This window comes from Balaenoptera acutorostrata, chromosome 19 (genome assembly GCF_949987535.1).
Source record: "Balaenoptera acutorostrata chromosome 19, mBalAcu1.1, whole genome shotgun sequence".
Classification (NCBI taxonomy): Eukaryota; Metazoa; Chordata; class Mammalia; order Artiodactyla; family Balaenopteridae; genus Balaenoptera; species Balaenoptera acutorostrata.
In genome coordinates this window covers 5106980-5124161 of record NC_080082.1, presented here as the reverse complement: position 1 = coordinate 5124161, position 17182 = coordinate 5106980, and the positions used below count along the sequence as shown (strand labels likewise).

Sequence of the window (17182 nt, the reverse complement as noted above, 5' to 3'; positions counted from 1 at the left end):
TGCTATCGCCATCTTGATTTTTTTTTTTTTTAATTGAAGTATGGTTGATCTACAATGTTGTGCTAGTTTCAGGTGTACAGCAAAGTGATTCTCTCTTTTTCAGATTCCTTTCCGTTATACGTTATTATAAGATATTGAGTATAGTTCCTTGTGCTATACAGTAGGTCCTCATTGTTTATTGTATATATAGTAGTGTGTATCTGTTAATCCCAAACTCCTAATTTATCCCACTCCCCCTTTCCCCATTGGTAACCGTAAGTTTGTTTTCTATGCCTGTGAATCTGTTTCTGTTTTGTAAATAAGTTCAGTTGTATCATTTTTTAGATTCCACGTATAAGTGATATCGTATGATATTTGTCTTCCTCTGTCTGACTTACTTCACTTAGTATGATAATCTCTAGGTCTATCCATGTTGCTGCAAAGGGCATTATTTCATTCTCCTTATGGCTGAGTGATATTCCATTGTGTATATGTACCACATCTTCTTTATCCATTCATCTGTCAATGGACACTTAGGTTGCGTTCATGTCTTGGCTATTGTAAATAATTCTGCAGTGAACACAGGGGTGCATGTATATTTTCAAATTAGAGTTTTTGTCCTTTCCGGATATATGACCGGGAGTGGGATTGCTGGATCATATGGTAACTCAGTTTTTTAAGGAACCTCCGTACTGTTCTCCATAGTGGCTGTAGCAATTTACATTCCCACCAGCAGTGCAGGAGGATTCCCTATCTTGATATTCTTCCTAACTGTGGAACAAGGGGCCGTGCGTTATCATTTTGCTCCAGGCCTGCGTATCCTGTAATCTGTCCTGGTTTTGGCCCTGGGAGAGGGGTCTCTGGGCAGCTTGGGGTAGGGTAGAGCATGCTAAGACTGAACCAGGACAGCTGTCTGGGGGGTTGGGGGCTCCCAGACACACATGCAATCCCACGGTTGCCAGGGAAGAGGGGAGGTTCAGGGTGTAATCATGGTGGTATTAGGGCAGGAGACTCACAGGACCCAGATCCTGCCGGGACCCGGGCTCCTGTCCTCCCCATGACGTCCCTGGGAGAGGCACCAGCACGGGGCGGGCCCACTGATGTCAGTGGCTTCAGGAGCCTGACCTGTCTCTCCACAACCCCAGGCCCCGGCCAGAGACCCAACACCCCCGCACACGTGGAGGGAGCAACCACACAGGCCAGTCCCAGGAGAAGGAAGAGGGCACTCAGGGTGATGGCTGCCCCTGCCCAGGACAGACCACGCGGGCTCAGGGAGAGGAGAGCCCACTGGGCAGCTCTGCACCCTCGGGAAGGAGGACAGACCATGCCCGCGTGCCCTGTGACCTTTAACCCCTCAGCAATTTCCACCCACTGGCACTTCCACCTCTCCTGTCTGCATCTCATACCCTACAACACACACACGCACACACACACACACGCATGCACACACACGCACGCGCACACACACGCACACACGCACACACACACACAGTGTCTGGAATATGGCCCGACCCAGGTGGAGCTTCTTCCTGGGGACAGAAAGTGGCCGTGACCTTGATGCTTTCTTGGGACAGACGCCACAGCCCCCGATCCACACTCGCCTTCATCCTCCCCACGATCTTTTCAAAATGCGAGTCTGATCCCGTGACCCTCATCTGGGGTCTTCCCTTTGCTCCTGGGAGAAAGACCACCAGGCCGTGCGTGACCTGGCTACTGTCAGCCCCTGCAGCCTCAGCTGATGCCCTCACTCAGACACACGCACCCTTTTGGTTTCTCAGAAGACTCCTTCCAACCTCAGGGCCTTTGCACCTGCCACTCCCCCCACCTGGAAGACCTTTCCTAGCCCAGTGGGTCCTTCCCACACTCTGCTCCCGGCCCAGTTGTCTCCTGGGGGCCTCTCCTGACATGGCCAGACTGGTGACAGGACGTTCACTCACATGCTCAGCCGCTCATCTCCCCGCTGGGTCGTCACCTCCTTGGGGACGAGACCTGCATCTTCCTCCAGCATCGTGTGCCCATCTCCTAGCACAGCACTGGTGCGTAGACGCCTGCTGACTGAGTCCCTGAAGGGCGGGGGAGCATGGAGCCCCCTCCCCAGAGTCCTGGCCTTCTTAGGGGGAAGCAGCACAGTGGCCCTAGAGGCACCACTTCCCCTCCTGGACCTCAGCTTCTCCACCTGGGAAGCGAGGCGTTGGGCTCATGGGGCAGCTCCCTCTGAGTGTCGACGTCCTGGTGCCCGGGACCCTGCACCTCAGCTCTCAGGGGGCCCAGAGTTCCCAGGGGAGTAGGGCACAAGAGCAGAGGATGACCTGCTCCTGCCCCCTGGCTCGGGAGACAGCATCTGCCCACCCTCATCAAATAGAGGATGGAGTCTGAATTCCAGAAGGAGGAAGAAGGCTACAGTGGCCTGGAGTCAGGTCCAGAGTCCTTGACGGCCAGAGGTGGACCAGCCCATCCTTGCCCAGACTCGTGAAGAGAGCAGAGCCACACCCAGCCCGATGATGATTTAGCCCCCATGCCTCCGATTCCACTGTCAAAGCGTCATCACCTGTAGTGCAGGAATCGTCCCGTGACGAGGGTGTCTGGGGCCCCCTGCTCATGCAGCGGACACCTCAGCACCCCTCCTCCCCGAGCCCACACAGGCTGCTCCTGCACCCCAAACCGTGCACCAAACGCGCAGAGCCTCCAAGGTTCCCTGCCCGGGGGCGGCACCCCAGCGCCGCAGAGGGCGGGCAGCAGTGGAGGTCAGATGGCAGGCTGCCCAGCATGCTGTCTGCCCCATCAGTCCAAAGAGCCCAGGGCCTGTCAGGTCCTGCGGGATGCAGCCCTGTGAGCAAGGCGGGGCTCTCGTCTATTCAGACAGGCACCCCCTTGTCCCGGCCATCTCCTTACCCAGCTCCAATCACAGTACCTCAATGCCACCATGGGATTGCCCCCCTTTAAAATGTACAGGCAGTACTCGGCCATGGCAGATAACTTGGAACTACATGTAAGGAACAGTCCTGTTATCCCACTACCCAGTGATGCTTCTGATGAAGATGATGATGATGATGAAGATGGTGATGAAGATGGTGGTGATGGTGAAGACGGTGGTGGTGAAGATGAAGATGGTGATGATGGTGATAGGGATGAAGATGATGGAGATGATGAAAATGAAGATGAAGATGGTGATGATGGTGGAGGTGACGGCTGTCATGATGACGAAGATGACAGACGATGGGGATAAGGATGAAGGTGGTGACCATGAGGAACCAGAAACCAGCTGTGGTTCATTTTGGTCTCAACTCAGGCTAGTATCAAAGGAGACCAAGCAGGCCTCATTTCTTCAGAAAACACAACCACTCCCAAGGAAGGCTCTGTGTTTGGAGAAGGAATTGGGCTCAGTTGGGAAGGTAGGCAGCAGGGGAGGTTGCCGCCATCAGGCTGCCTGGCTCGGCCCCTCGCTGTGCCTCGATTTGCTCCTCTGTAAAGCTGGCTGGTGATGGGACCTGCCTCGGAGAAGGACGTGCACATTGATGGTACACAAGGCACTGAGCACCAGCCTGGCATCTGGGTAGGATGTAATAGATCGTAGCTTTTATCGTTATCATTTTTATCCCAGTCTCTCTGTTTTCTCTGACTGGCCCGCTCTCTGCTGCTGGTGCCACTTTTCCCTCCCTCCCCTGGGCCACGCTGTCACCTCAGCCGAGCCAGTGGCGCCTCTAAGCTGCTTTGCAAGATCCCCACGGGGTCTGCCTGTGTCCAGGGGGCCCCAGAGTCAGCGGCCCTGTGAAGATGCACCCGTTGCATTGCTCAAACCAGGAGAATGGCTGGTATTATTTTTTTTTTCTTTTATAAATTTATTTATTTTTGGCTGCATTGGGTCTTCGTTGTTGCGCGGGCTTTCTCTCGTTGCGGCGAGTGCGGGCTTCTCACTGCGGTGGCTTCTCTTGTTGCGGAGCACGGGCTGTAGGCGTGTGGGCTCCAGTAGTTGCTGCACGTGGGCTCGGTAGTTGTGGCTCATGGGCTCTAGGCTCGCGGGCTTCAGTAGCTGTGGCGCACGGTCTTAGTTGCTCGGTGGCATGTGGGATCTTCCCGGACCAGGGCTCGAACCTGTGTCCCCTGCATTGGCAGGCAGATTCTTAACCACTGTGCCACCAGGGAGGTCCCCAGAGTCAGTGGCCCTGTGAAGATGCACCCGTCGCCTTGCTCGAACCAGGAGAATGGCTGGTATTCTTGACCCCTGGGGTCGGCTCACATGGGACTATGCTTGTCTCTTCCCAACTCCGCACATGGAGTTGGTAGCTTCAGATCAGCCGTGGTGGGAGTATTTAGGCCGTAGGAATTGGCAGGTACGGCGATCCTGGCTTTTCCTTTGGAGGGAGTCAGTCAGCTGTTCCACATTTAGCAGGGCGGCACCGCTCACTCCCCAAGTATAACCTGTCATCGAGTCATGCTGATGCCGGCTCCAGAATGGACCGAGCGCCCATCTATTCTCGGCCTAAACCGCCAGCATCCTGGCCCAAGGCACTGCCATTTCTCGCCAAGCAGCCACCACAGCCTGCCCACTGCTCTGGGGCTTCGCTGGCCGGTCAGGGGCTCCCACTGCAGCCCAGGTAATGCCCAGGTTGTTTCTCTGCACGGCCTGTCCCCGGCCGGCCCCTCCGGCTCCCCTGCACCCTTCCTGCCTTCCTTTAGTTCTTCAAACAAAGCAGTGCAGTTGATGATCTGGAGGGCTTCTGCTTGGGAGTGTCTCTGCCCTGCCTTCCCTCGGCCTCCTCCACCAGCTCCCTGGGTGACCAGGCCACCTCAGCGGAAGTGCTACCACTGCCAAGGGGCTCCCCGTCACCCTCACCGCCCTCACCCCCATTCCCTCCAAAGCTCCCCTGTACCGTCTTCTCTCTGACGCGGGACACTTGGGCATGAAGCGCGTGTTGGCTCTGGTCTGGTGGGCAAGGCAGGAGCCTCCTGGGTTATAAGCCCTTGGTATATAAGCCCAGCGCCCGGTAGGGCTCAGGAAATGCAAGCTCCGGTTATCCCTGCCTCATTTGAACAGCAGAGAGCTGGATCCAGAGAGGTTTGCCCGGAACCAGAGGAAAGTGAGGCAGGGGATCGTGGGCAGAGCAGGGCAGCCGGCAGGAGACAGCATAGGCGCTGGGTGCCAGGGGGACCCTGAGAGCCGGGGCAGGTGGGACCCCCTCCAGGTCCGTTCCTGCCGGGCCTATCTGCTGGTCCTGAGGCCAGGCAGGTCTGAGGACAGCCAGGAGCCCCTGGAGGTGGCGCTGGAGAGGAGGTACAGGGTCTAATTTGCAGTTTATAAGAGACTCTGGAGGCTTCTCTTATGGGGCCTCAGTAAGGAAGGACAGGAGTCTGGAACCCTGCTTCCGGCAACCACGAGACCCCGAAGCCCCGCAGCTCTCTTCCCGGGAATTCACAGGTGCTCTCTGCAGAGAAACGTGTGAAATGTCCCTGGGGTTATTCTCCCAGCCCGTCCAGTCCCTGGGGAAAGGTCCAGCTCGCAGGACGCAGGACGAAGGACAGTGAATGAGGTCACTGAGGCCCTGACCTCACCACCGCCCAGGAAGGCAAGGCCTGAAGGGTATGTGAAATCCAATAAGGACAGCAAACGGGGCTTTTTTTAGCAGCATGTGGGGCAAAAGGAAAAAGGAAGGTGATGCCGCGGCTCCCCTGGGCCAAAGGGCAACAGCAGCGGCTTCCCCAGGACAGCTTGTCCGCCCGGACAATGAACTTGGACTTGAAGGAGCCACGTACCTGCTAGGAGGGCCCGGAAGCTTGGAGGAGGGGCAGGTCAGGGCAGGTCGCAGCCCTCGGCAAAACCACCGCTCGGCGTGCTGAGGGGCCTGGGACATGCCCTAAGAGGACTCACAGGACACGGCAGGACCCTCCAGGTCAGGGACAAGCAGGTGGGCCCCAGGCTTCTGAGGGACGAGGGGGCACGCGCTCACACTCCAGCCCCAGGCCACAGATTGCTTATGGATTACCAGCCGGAGGGAGAAAGAAGCAGTGGCCCAAGTACTCAGCGCGACTTCTCCAGGAGCAGTCGAGTCAGATGACGGTCATTCCTTTGTCTTGTGGGGCCTGCAGACGGGTCCGGAGGGTGGCGTGGACGGCAGTGGTTCTCAGGATCACGCAGAAGACTTGTGACGATGCAGACGGCGGGGCTCATCCCAGAATTTCTGATCTAGTGAATCTAGGTTGGGGCCTGAGAATCTGCATTTCTAATAAGTTCCCCGGTGCTGCTGGTCCGGGGACCACACTTTGAGAACTACTGCACTAGAGGATACTTGTGGGGGAGGGGTGGAACTGTGGGCTGGATGATTGGAAAATGACTCTCTGCTCAGAGTGAAAATGTCTGGATGGTGGGAAGCACAGGTGGCGGTATCCACAGTTTGCTGAGAACCCACAACGTGCCAAGCAGCAAGCTACCCTGAGGGACAGGTGTCCCTATTTTATAGACGAGGAGATGAAGGCTCAGAGAAGTGAAGTAACTTGCCCAAGGACACACAGCTAGTAAGTTCCAGAGACACAACCCAGAGTTTCTGACTCCACAGACAGGACCCTTTTCACTCACCCCTCTGCCAATGATAGAGCTGTGTCCACTAGTGGGAGGGTCTCTAATGGTGTACCACAGGGCTCTGTCTTCAAGCCACTGCAAAGTTGTCATCAAAGATTTAAACATACAGAAGGCACGCCAATCTATATGCACGTGATATAAAGCCAAGGGGGGGGGGCATTCGTGCTCAAAATCTTTTAAGGATCTGTCAGGAAAGTGTGAAAGCAGCAAGATTCATTCACTCATTCAATTCGTATTTATTGAGCTACTACTGTGTCCCAGGCCCTGCATAAGGCATACATGAGTGAACAAAATGAAACAGAAAATCCTCATCTTGAATTGCCTTTCCTTATGATTATTACTATTGATTATACAAAGATAGTGAAAATTCGAATTTTAAAAATCCATCTACAGGAATTCCCTGGTGGTCCAGTGGTTAGGACTCCATGCTTCCATTGCAGGGGGCACGGGTTTGATCCCTGGTTGGGGAACTAAGATCCTCTGTGCCGCATGGCGCAGCCAAATAAAACCAAAAAAAAAAATCCATCTACAATTCCTTGGCCCTGGCAAATATTCTAGCTTCTTTTTTTTTTTTTTTTTCCTTGATTCCTTTCCACTTCCTGCCCTCAGGCCCACGTAGTCTGCTTCACTTGTTTCTATCATAGAGAGTTTCCACATTGCCTCCTGGCTCTGTAACTGCCATTTCCAAAGGCTGCCGAATGGTCCTCTCTGAGCACTGGCTCCCGCTGGCTGCACTGGTCTCAGTGGCCAGCACGGAAGTTGCTTAGTTCTTGCTATAAATATCAGTGCTTGGTGCGTGTCTCCTTGTCTGTCGTGGCTGGGGTTTGTCTCTGCTTCCGGGTTTTCCCTTAGGATTGGAATTTAGGCTCAGGGGATGCCTGTGCATAGAATGAGATGAAAAGCCGTGGGGGTCAATGTCGAGTCCTCCATCAAGTTCAAAAGTCAAAGTTGAGGAAACCAAATCTCGGTAAATGAGCAAGGTGACATCGAGGTCTGTCCGGTTGGTCGAGGCCCCACCAGGGTCACCAGCTGGCCCCTGCCATCCTGGTGGCCTGCCTCTTCCAAAGACGTGTTTCTCTTTTAGACCTCATGGCTGTTCCTGCAACAGCATAACGAATGTGGTTTACAAAAAGATGGGCCGCCAGGATGGAAGGGAGTCCAATGTATTGGGCATCTCTATGGACCAGGCGGTTCCTCAGCTGTATCTCAGCTCATCCCCCAACAGCTGCAGGGACAGAGGATCCCAGCCCTGCCGCACATGGAAATCACCAGTGGTACTTCCCGTGTCTGGCCGCATCCCAGCCCCGTGATGTCAGAGTCTCTGGGACTGGGGCCTGGGTGTTAGTGTATCTTTAAACCCCCTCCACCAAGTGATTCTGACGTGCAGCAGGGATGAGAAGCATCGCTGTGCTGTCTGCAGCTCACAGATAAGGAAACGGAAGCTCAGAGAGGTTAAGTCACTTGCCCAAAATCACACAGCTGAAAGTGATGGAGCCAGAATCCTGGTTGGTCTGACTCCAAAGTGGAAGCCTTTTACACCCGGGGCTGGACCCCTGTCCACCCTGACTGTTGGGCAGACACATTCATTCTCCTGCCAAAACTTTCCTCCTGGTTTTTAAGGAAAAGAGGGGGCAATCAGGAAGCAGAGAATGTAGCTGAAGACCCCCAGCCTCAACCCTGTGCAGACACTCCTTCCCGGGGCCCTCCTTGGTTCTCTCCATGCGGGGGCAGGATGTGGGCTTCCCCAGCTTTGACACCGTCTCCCCCGGGGGATCTCTCGTGACTATCCAGGGCGTGAACCTGCCCTGCGCCCTGGCAGCTCACACCAATGTCCTGGGGCAGCAGGCACAGGCTCTGCCACCAGACAGACCCAACTCTGAATCCCCTCTCCCCACTTCATTGCCCCTGGCCTTGGGCAAGTCCCTCCGGGTTTCTTCATCTGTAAACGAAACTTGTTATTGAAAATATTTGCCCACCTCTGTGGGTTATCGGGAGAATCAATGGAATGCGGTGGATGACAAGACTCTAACCGGCGAGGGCAAATATTAGCTCTCCTGTCATGCACTGGCCGGCCCTGCCATGACTCAGGGCTACATCTCACATTCTCAGGGCCTCAGTTTCCTCAACTGTAGAATGGGAGAATAACAGCACCGAGCCTTCCTCACTGGACTGGTTAACAGATCAAATGTAGCAATCCCCCAAACACCTTACAGTGTGAACGCCTCATAAAGGGGGTGGCCGTGGAGATAGGGGGCCCTCCGGGAGAGTTCAGGGGTCTGTGCCTTTGTGTCTGAGACAGGAAGCAGGCTGTCTTCCTTCCTTAGTTCCTTCGTGGTCAGCCTTTTTCTTGCAGGCGCCCAGGCTCTGCAGTTGCAGCCCTGGGTTCAAGCCCCAGTTCTGCCACCTACGCTGTGTGACCTCAGGCTCAATATTGGCCTCTCTGAGCCTCAGCTGTGTATAAAGAACCTTGTGTCCACAGTGCCCAGTGCCTGGAAGTGCCCGGCAAGTGGCAGAGCCATGGGAGCTGTCCCAAAGGAGAGGGATGAGGAGAGGCCAAGAACAGCCCCTTCGAACAGTTCTAGGATTTCTTTTATCTTGTATTTTTGTTCTAATTTATTTATTTATTTTTGGCTGCATTGGGTCTTCGTTGCTGCACGCGGGCTTTCTCTAGTTGCGGCGAGTAGGGGCCACTCTTCGTTGCGGTGCGCGGGCTTCTTATTGCAGTGGCTTCTCTTTGTTGCAGAGCATGGGCTCTAGGCACGCGGGCTTCAGTAGTTGTGGCTCGTGAGCTCTAGAGCTCAGGCTCAGTAGTTGTGGCGCACGGGCTTAGTTACTCCGCAGCATGTGGGATCTTCCTGGACCAGGGCTCGAACCCGTGTCCCCTGCATTGGCAGGCGGATTCTTAGTCACTGCGCCCCCAGGGAAGTCCACGTCCTGGGGATTCTTAGGGAGGGAGGAATGGTGGGCTTGATGTGAGGGCTGTTTCAATACCAGGACCCCCAGGGAAGCGCCCTGAGGCTACCCCTCCCCTCTCTTCCCCTGGTTCCCCAGCTCCCGAGCACTTGCCGGGGGGGGGGGTTGGGGGGAGCCTGGGGGGCAGGGGGCTGCACACCAAGCACAGGCTGCTCCCATGAGCCAGGCCCCTGCCCTCAGCTGCACGGGCCAGTGGTTACCCCCTTGCCAGCCCCATGCTGGCACTACAGGGCACGGAGTGGGAAAGTGAGGCTCAGAAGCGAGGCGCCAGCCGCTTGCAATGGCCCAGGGTGACCAGCCATCCTGGTTCACCTGGAACTGAGGGGCTCCTGGGACGCGGCGGGGCTTTTGGTGCTAAACCCGGGAATGTCCCAAAACGTCCCCGTTTGCACGAGCCGCTGGTGCAAGCGTCCCGCAGAAGCCAAATGAGAGTTGTGTGTGTAACTGTGAGTTTTCCAAAAGCGTCGTTAAACAAAGAGGCGGGTGATGCTAATTTTAATCATCTATGTCACTTAACCCAAGATGTCCAAAATATTTTCACGATATTCATCTCAACCTGGAATCCATATAGAAATTATTGAGCCATTTTGCCTTTTCTTTTTTAGTTGTTTTTCGTTTTTACTAACAGTTTGAAATCTAGCGAATATTTTACACTTAAGGCTAGATTTGCCAGATGAAGTGCAGGCTGCCCAGGTAGCTTTGAATTTCACATAAACAATGAAAAAAAATTTTTTAGCATAAGTATATCCCAAACATTGCATGGGACACACTCAAAGTTTATTTCTTGTTTATCTGAAATTCCGGAAGTTACCTGGGTGCCCATATTTTTATTTGCTGCATCTGAGCCCTACTTATAGCACATCAGAATGAGGAGGCTCACACTTCCGGTGCTTAATATTCAAAGTCATGGCCGAGAAGGGGGCGGGGCAGGTCCAAAGGAATCGGGGCACCCAGTGGAGTCCAAGAGAGCCAGTCCCCCAAGAGTCAACCTGCAAAGACCCTTTTTGCTCTTTCTCTGTGGCTCCTCTAACCTTTGCCCCTTTGTCTGCCTGTGACATTATCAGTCTTTGTCTTAGTCGAGCTTTCTGGAAGCAACTCAACACATTTTATTTCTGATAATCTGCTGTCAGGTAAACAGGCGACAGGGAAGAAAGTCCATATCCCGCCCACAATTCTCCCATATCAGCAAATTTTCAAAATCCGGAAAAGGGGTCAGGGCCAGTGGGGGCAGCGGGGCAGGTTGGGAGGAAAGACCGGCCAGACTCAGAGATGGGGGTGCCCGGAGCCCACTTCCTTCCCAGGCTCTCCCTCCGGACCTTGAGCCTCAGCCCCGCCCCGCCCCACCATGCTCCGGGTGGGAGTCTCTGACCTCAGTTTACACACCCACCAAAACCACCGGGAGGCTGCAGACCAGAGCCCTGGGATGGAGAGGTGGAGACAGCGGGCGGGGGGTGGGCAGGCAGGGCTGCTGGGGAAAGATGCAGCCTGTGCCAGAGGGACATTCAGGGGCAGCTCCATCCTCGGCCGTCACGGCTCCTGGTGTGTGCAAACAACAGACTAGGTCCTGGTGTGTGTGGGGTGCACACCAAGGTGTCAGGGAGTTTTGGTAACAAAGCCCCGCTGGAACAGGGGCCCAGAGAGGTGGGCCACCAGCCCAAGGTCACACAGCACATGTGCAGCAGAGCTAGAAGCCAGCCAGGGAGCTGAGGTCTAGAGCAATGGACTTCCTGCCACCTCCTGCATGTTATGTCACACTGTGTCACGTGACGCCAAGGGTCCCTGCTGCCGAGGACCCCAGGAGGAAAGGACTATGAGTGCCATTTCTCCTGGGTAAAGGGAGGCCCCGAGGGCGCAGTGCCTCACCCAAGCTCATCCGGCCCGTAGAGCTGAGCCCAGAAGCCAGCTGTCACCCACCCCACCACGCACCAGATGCAGCCCTGCCTGGACCAGTCACGTGATTTGTGGGGCCTGGTCCCCCAGGGTCTCCCTTCTCATCCCAGCTCCTCTCACTGCCCCCCAAACGCTTGTCACCAGCCCCTCCCTGTGGGGCACCCCTCTCTCCTCCCCCCCTCAACCTCTCTCTCTCTCCTTTCTCCCCCTTCTCTTCCGGTCCCAGCAGCACTCCGCATCTTCAGAGCCATCCTTCACCCGGGCCCCGCCCCCTGTGCCCAAAGGAGCCCAGCGGTCAGACCCGGTCCCGCCCCTCCTGGTCCCCTGCCACCCCTCTGTGCATATTCCACGGCAGGGCCCTTGTCCCCTGTGGCCACCAGGGCCAGGACTAGGAGAGAGGTGTCGCCTCGAGCACAAAATGCAAGGGGCAGCAAAGCACTCCATAATCAAGGCACATAGTGTGTTCATGCAGTATTTTTAAAAATCAAAAGTAACACCTCAAATCCAGGATGAACAAAATGTCAAAGTTTTAAATACAGACAGCATGCGTATTCTGATTTTTCTTTTTGCATCAGGCTCTAGTACAGCTTGGCATGGCATGGTTACAGATCTTTGTTTGAAATTTTAACATTTTCGTTTATCTTGGATTTTTTGGCATTAATTTTTATTTTTTTCAATTGCATCAAAATACTGTTTTCTTGATCACTGAGTGTTTTTGGCATCCCCTTAAACTTGGTATGCAAGGTGAGTGCCTCCTTGCTTAACCCTGGTCCCAGCCCTAGTGGGGCCGCAGGGCTGGCAGGGAAGTCCCCAGGCAAGTGAGGAGGACGGGGGTGACAGTCACATCAGTAATGAAATAACAGCTAATATGCACTGAGGTCTCTGGGCCGAGTACTGTTCTCAAGCCCTCCCGTCCTTCCTCCTGGATCACCTACTATGTGCTGAGCGGTCAGGATAGAGCAGACAGAGATACACTTTCCTGCCACTCAGAACCCACATCCTGGTTTGGGCAGAGAGACGATAAAATAATAAAATGAGTAAGAATCGGCAAAATGTGAGGCACGCAATGCTACAGGCTAAAGAGAAAAAAATAACGAAGAAAAGAAGACATGAACCATGTTTTAGGCACGGTCACCAAGAATGACATCCCTGAAACGCCCCGACCACCCAGGAGGGAGAGTTATTACTTAGCCCCATTCTCAGATGAGGAAACTGAGGCAGCCTGCCCAGGAAGTGGCAGCTGGGTTCCCAGCCTGCACCGGGCTGGTGCCGGAGGGCTTTCTATTGCGGGGAGGGAGGGGGAGGGGAGAAGCGGGAAGACACCACGTAGAACCAGGTGGAATGAGGGCACCAGGACTTCTTTCTCCACTTAAAGGGGCCGCCTTGACTGTACGTTGGGCAGGACTGTCTCCGCCTCCCTAAGGGGAAAGGCCAGGTTGGCTCAGCCTGGCCACGACCGGGCCCCACCCCACCATGGACCGGCCCCACCCCTCCACCCCCCCCCGCCCCGGGTAGGGGCCCTTTAAGGCCGTGCCCCGGAGCTGGCAACGTGACCGCCCTCCCTCAAGTGTGCAAGTTCATTCATCCAGGGGCCCCTGCTGACTCACGCTTATGAAAGTGATTTTCCTGGCCCCGCCCACCACCCGCCTCCTCCCAACCCGTGAAATACCCTCGCTTCCCGGCCTCTCATAGCCTCTTGGATCCCCACGGGGTAATGGGTGTCCTGCTCCCTCGGCCGGCACCGTGACCCCTGGTTCTCCTAGTGCCTGACCAGGCCAGGCTCACGAGTGTCCTCGACCCCTGCCCATCAGGTGAGTGGCCCAGGCGAGGCATGGGGGGGCGGTGGGAGAAGCTAGTCCCTCCCAGGCAGGGGTGGCCACGCGGGCTCCCCGGACCAGCATGATGCCCCCCACCCCAGGGTCCGCCCTCGCCCCTCCCGGCCGTGCCCATCTCCAGGTGCCTGGCACCCTCAGCTGACAGCTGCCCTGCCCGCTTGGAGTACACCCCAGCCCACGTGATTCTGCTCTGGGCAGGAAAGAGAGGTGTGGCCAGCCCGGGCAGGCTGCCCGGCGCCCCGAGGCCACTGGGTCACACAGGCAGGCTGGGTGCTGCCCTCCGGGACCCCGCCTCTCCTGCTTGCAGGGGACAGAGGTCCCAGGCACCTGCCCTCGGCTCCCGCCCCAGGGTCCCGGGGACCTGGCTTCTCCCAGGAGGGTTCGGGGTGCCGAGAATAAGGGGTCCCAGAGGGTCTGGGGAGCCTCGGAGCTCCTGGGGCTCCAGATGGGGGAGGCTGCGGGTGGGGGGTGCTGCCACGGGGCGCGCGCCGGTGTTGAGGCGTCACCCTGGCGACTGGCAGCTGCTGGCACTTGGGCTGACAGAGTGCCTCCTCATCCTCCCCCTGCCACTTTCTTGGTGGCACTGTTGTCATGCTGTTTTCCTCAGAGGGCACTCACCCAGCCTCTGACAGGTATCAAGGGGCAGGATTTGGACTCGGGGGCGCGGTCTCCAACATTCCTGGGAAAGACACCTGCTCCCTCCTGAGCCGTTTTTCCCTCTGGGCAGTCGGGATAAGAAAACCCACGGGGCAGAGGGGTGGGGGGTTGCCATTAAAGTGAAATGAGCAAAAAGCCACCACAGGTACTCAGTAAACGTAGCCATACAGGTGCCCCAAGTCTTAGAGCGGTTTCAAGCTTTGATAACCCTAGAAGTTCCAATGCTGCAAACTCCAAAGAAAGAAAGAAAATAATTGCACCTTGGAAGGTGCAGTTATTCCCATTTCTTTCAGGCTTCTTTTCTCTTGTGAACTTGAATGAGTTTTCAATGTTAACTTTTTTCAGTGGACATTTGCCATCTCCAACCAGAGGGACTCCAACAAAACGTTCGCATTAAAAACTGACCATTCCAACCCCACAAAACTAAAAAGCATAGAAGAAATGGGAAGTTAAACTTTCAAATGAAAGTTGGCAGCATGCGTTCTTCCGAGGTTTTGAGAGCTTTATCTCAGGACTTGGGGCTGTATCGCTGCACAGGAAGTAACCTCTCAGGTCAGCCTCTGGGTGGTGACCTCATGTGTGTGGCATCCAGAAGCTTCTGGCAACGAGCACTGGACTTGGAGTCCAAAACCTCTGGTGGTAAATGGGGCCCTTTTGCCTCCGGGAAGCGTGAAAAGGGGGCAGTCAGTTCTGATTCCTCATCTGTAAACGGGGGCTTCTGCAAGTACCCTCCTTACTGGCGCTGGGAGGATTCAAAGGGGCTGGGATCCTCAGTCCTTTACTGAAGCTTCAAGTAAAGGACTTGGCCCAGGGTGGGCACTCCGTGGGCGCTGGGGACAGGTTGGCACCTATTGTGGGGGGCTATGGGGTGTCCAGGTGCTCTGAGCCCTCGGTGAACAAACTAGTTTCATGACCCCCTGGCTCTGTGACCTCGGGGGCATGGCCTTACCTCCCTGAGCCTCAGGTTTCCGGACTGTCAAGTGGGCTCCATGAGGATTAAAGGAGCCGATGCAGAAGGAGTGTCTTGCAAGGACATCACCTGTGTGCAGTTGCTGCTATTCCTGGGGGCAGTGAGGATGTGCAGTGCAGGGCCCTGGGGCTGTTTGAAGGAACCAGGAGGAAGAGTTCTGGGAACCACAGCCCTCCTCCCCAGGGCCGCCAGGCACACCCAGCGGCCGGTGGTTAGTGAGAAACTGTGCCTTCCCAGCTGCGAGCATTGGCCGCCTGGCCTCCCTCCCCCGACACCGGCGCTGGGACAGAGCAGCAGGGGGAGCAGGGATGGATACGCGTGCTACACTCCGCTGGGTAGGAGGGACCTCTGTCACACACTGTCACACTGTCACTCCAGCTCAGGGGGCACAGAGAAGGCTCTGGAACAGGCCATCCTGGGCTCAAACCCAGCTCGGCCTGGCAAGCTGGGGCAAACTCCTCGCAAACCATACAGGGCTGTGAGAAGCTCGCTGGGCCTCAGTTTCCCCATCTGTAACACAAGAGTGATTGCGAGAGTCCTTATAACAATGCAGCTAAATACGGATTAAGTTAGTTAATGTGCATCAAGTGTTTAGAGCATGCCTGGCACCTGGCTAACTCCATGGAAGTATGGAAATGTTGGTCATTCTGTGTCGTTGTTGGCAGTGGCAGTGGTGTCACCCCGGAATCCTCCTCCCAGGCAGACAGCCTGGGCCTCTGCAGGGAACCAGGCGTGGAGAGAGCCATATGGTCCCTGATGGGGAACACGGGGCTCACCAAGACGGGAGGAGGAGGCTTTCCCAGCCCAGGCCCCAGCTGAGGTGAGGAAGGCCATTCTCAGGGGACCTGAGGGCACTGGGGAGGGGGTCCTTAAATGTCACATCCCCCTGTGTGACACTGGAGACACCCTTCACCCTCTGAGCCTCCCTTTCCTCACCTGCCAGATGGCGGTGACGCCGCCCACCTCTCAGGGTGCCCGAGAGGCCCAGATGCTATGGCTCAGGTGCAAGCTTCTCTCCTCGCAAACTGTAAAGTGCTGTGCGAAGGTCCACTGTTGTTGCTGTGGGAGTGACACCCAGGTCCTCCCACCAGCCTGTCTGGGCGGCTGTCCCTCGTCCCTCTGCTTGGGACCTGCCCAGCGGTGGACGCTGGTGTTGCTGTCACTCTGCACACATCAGAGGTCATACGCTGGCCTCGGTTGTGTTTCACCAGCCTGTTGAAGATTTTCAAAAAATGTGACTTAGTTGCCCACTTTTCCAAATCAGAGAATTCACATTAAAAATCCAGATTTCAGTCTTTTCTGGAAGAATCCTGAAGGCCAGCGATGCCGGGCCCCCATCCCTGGCTGCTCTGGGTGGTCTGGCCCTGTGCCCCCCCATTCACCCTTTTACTTGCTACCAGCCCCATGTCTCCCTGGGGACAGGCCAAGCAGCGTGCACGGTGCATTCAGGCAAAGCCTCGGCACCATTATCCCTGGATTTAAAAGTCGGCTGCGTGATACTGAGCAGCTTGTGCGACTTCTCCGAGCCCCAGTTTACCCATCTGTGAAGTGGGATAATAGCACCAACAGTGCTTTCTGCATAGGGTCAGTGTGAGGAGGACATGAGAAAAAACATGTCAAATACCTGGGACATAGAAAGTGCTAAGTGCCTGCCTGCTCCTCACACGCTCGTGTGCATGTTGCCCTGTGGTGGTTAGAACAGCAGGGCTGCTGGACAGTGGGTGAGGCCAGGGCCCCCGTTAGCTCGGTTGGGGGGATGTGGAGAAGGTGGGTCTGGCCTCTCCTCAGGCACCTGCAGCCCTAAGAACGGGGTTTGGGTCTCTCTGAGTGATTTGGGCTTGTGGCCAGCAGGGGGCGCTGGTGCTCCAGAGACAAGCAGGTTTGCATGCATTTCTCCCCAAACCAAGGGGCTCAGGCTTCCGTGCTTTCTGCATGTCCACCTGTTCTAGCCCAGCCCCTGGAGGAGACAGCGAGCTCTGGTCTCTTCCCGGTGGCCCGTTTTCTCGAGGCAGGTGCTTCATGTACAGTACCTGTGTCCCCCCTCCAACAACCCCATGGGGTAGAGACGATTATTATTCCCATTTTACAGATGAGGAAACTGAGACCCAGAGAGGTCGCCAGCTCAGAAGTGCCTCTCCAGGGCCAGGTCCGCTGAAGACCCGAGGGCTGGATTGTGGGGTGAGGGCTGTGGCCGTCACAGAAGTGCTGGGCAGGGCTTGCCCCCAGTTGGGCGGAGGAGGCCTCATGGAAGCTGAATAAGCTTCGAGGACAGTTACTGCCCCTGATGAGATGGGGAGTGTGGAG

General features: G+C 55.9%; 1 protein-coding gene across 4 annotated transcripts in view; it reads left to right on the top strand.

Annotated features, from left to right (window-relative positions):
- The window catches only part of OSGIN1 (oxidative stress induced growth inhibitor 1), a 54057-nt gene that overhangs the window by 30080 nt on the left and 6795 nt on the right, over positions 1-17182 (top strand). The window contains exons 1-2 of one of the 4 annotated variants that reach the window (XM_007182580.2): positions 13086-13227; positions 15544-15698. The exons of 1 other annotated variant lie outside the window; for it this stretch is intronic. The gene's annotated coding sequence lies outside the window, so the exon portion shown is untranslated. Of the gene's footprint in view, positions 1-13085; positions 13228-15543; positions 15699-17182 lie in introns of those variants that run through there. 2 more of the 4 variants (XM_057533952.1, XM_007182579.2) reach the window with 2 other exon arrangements.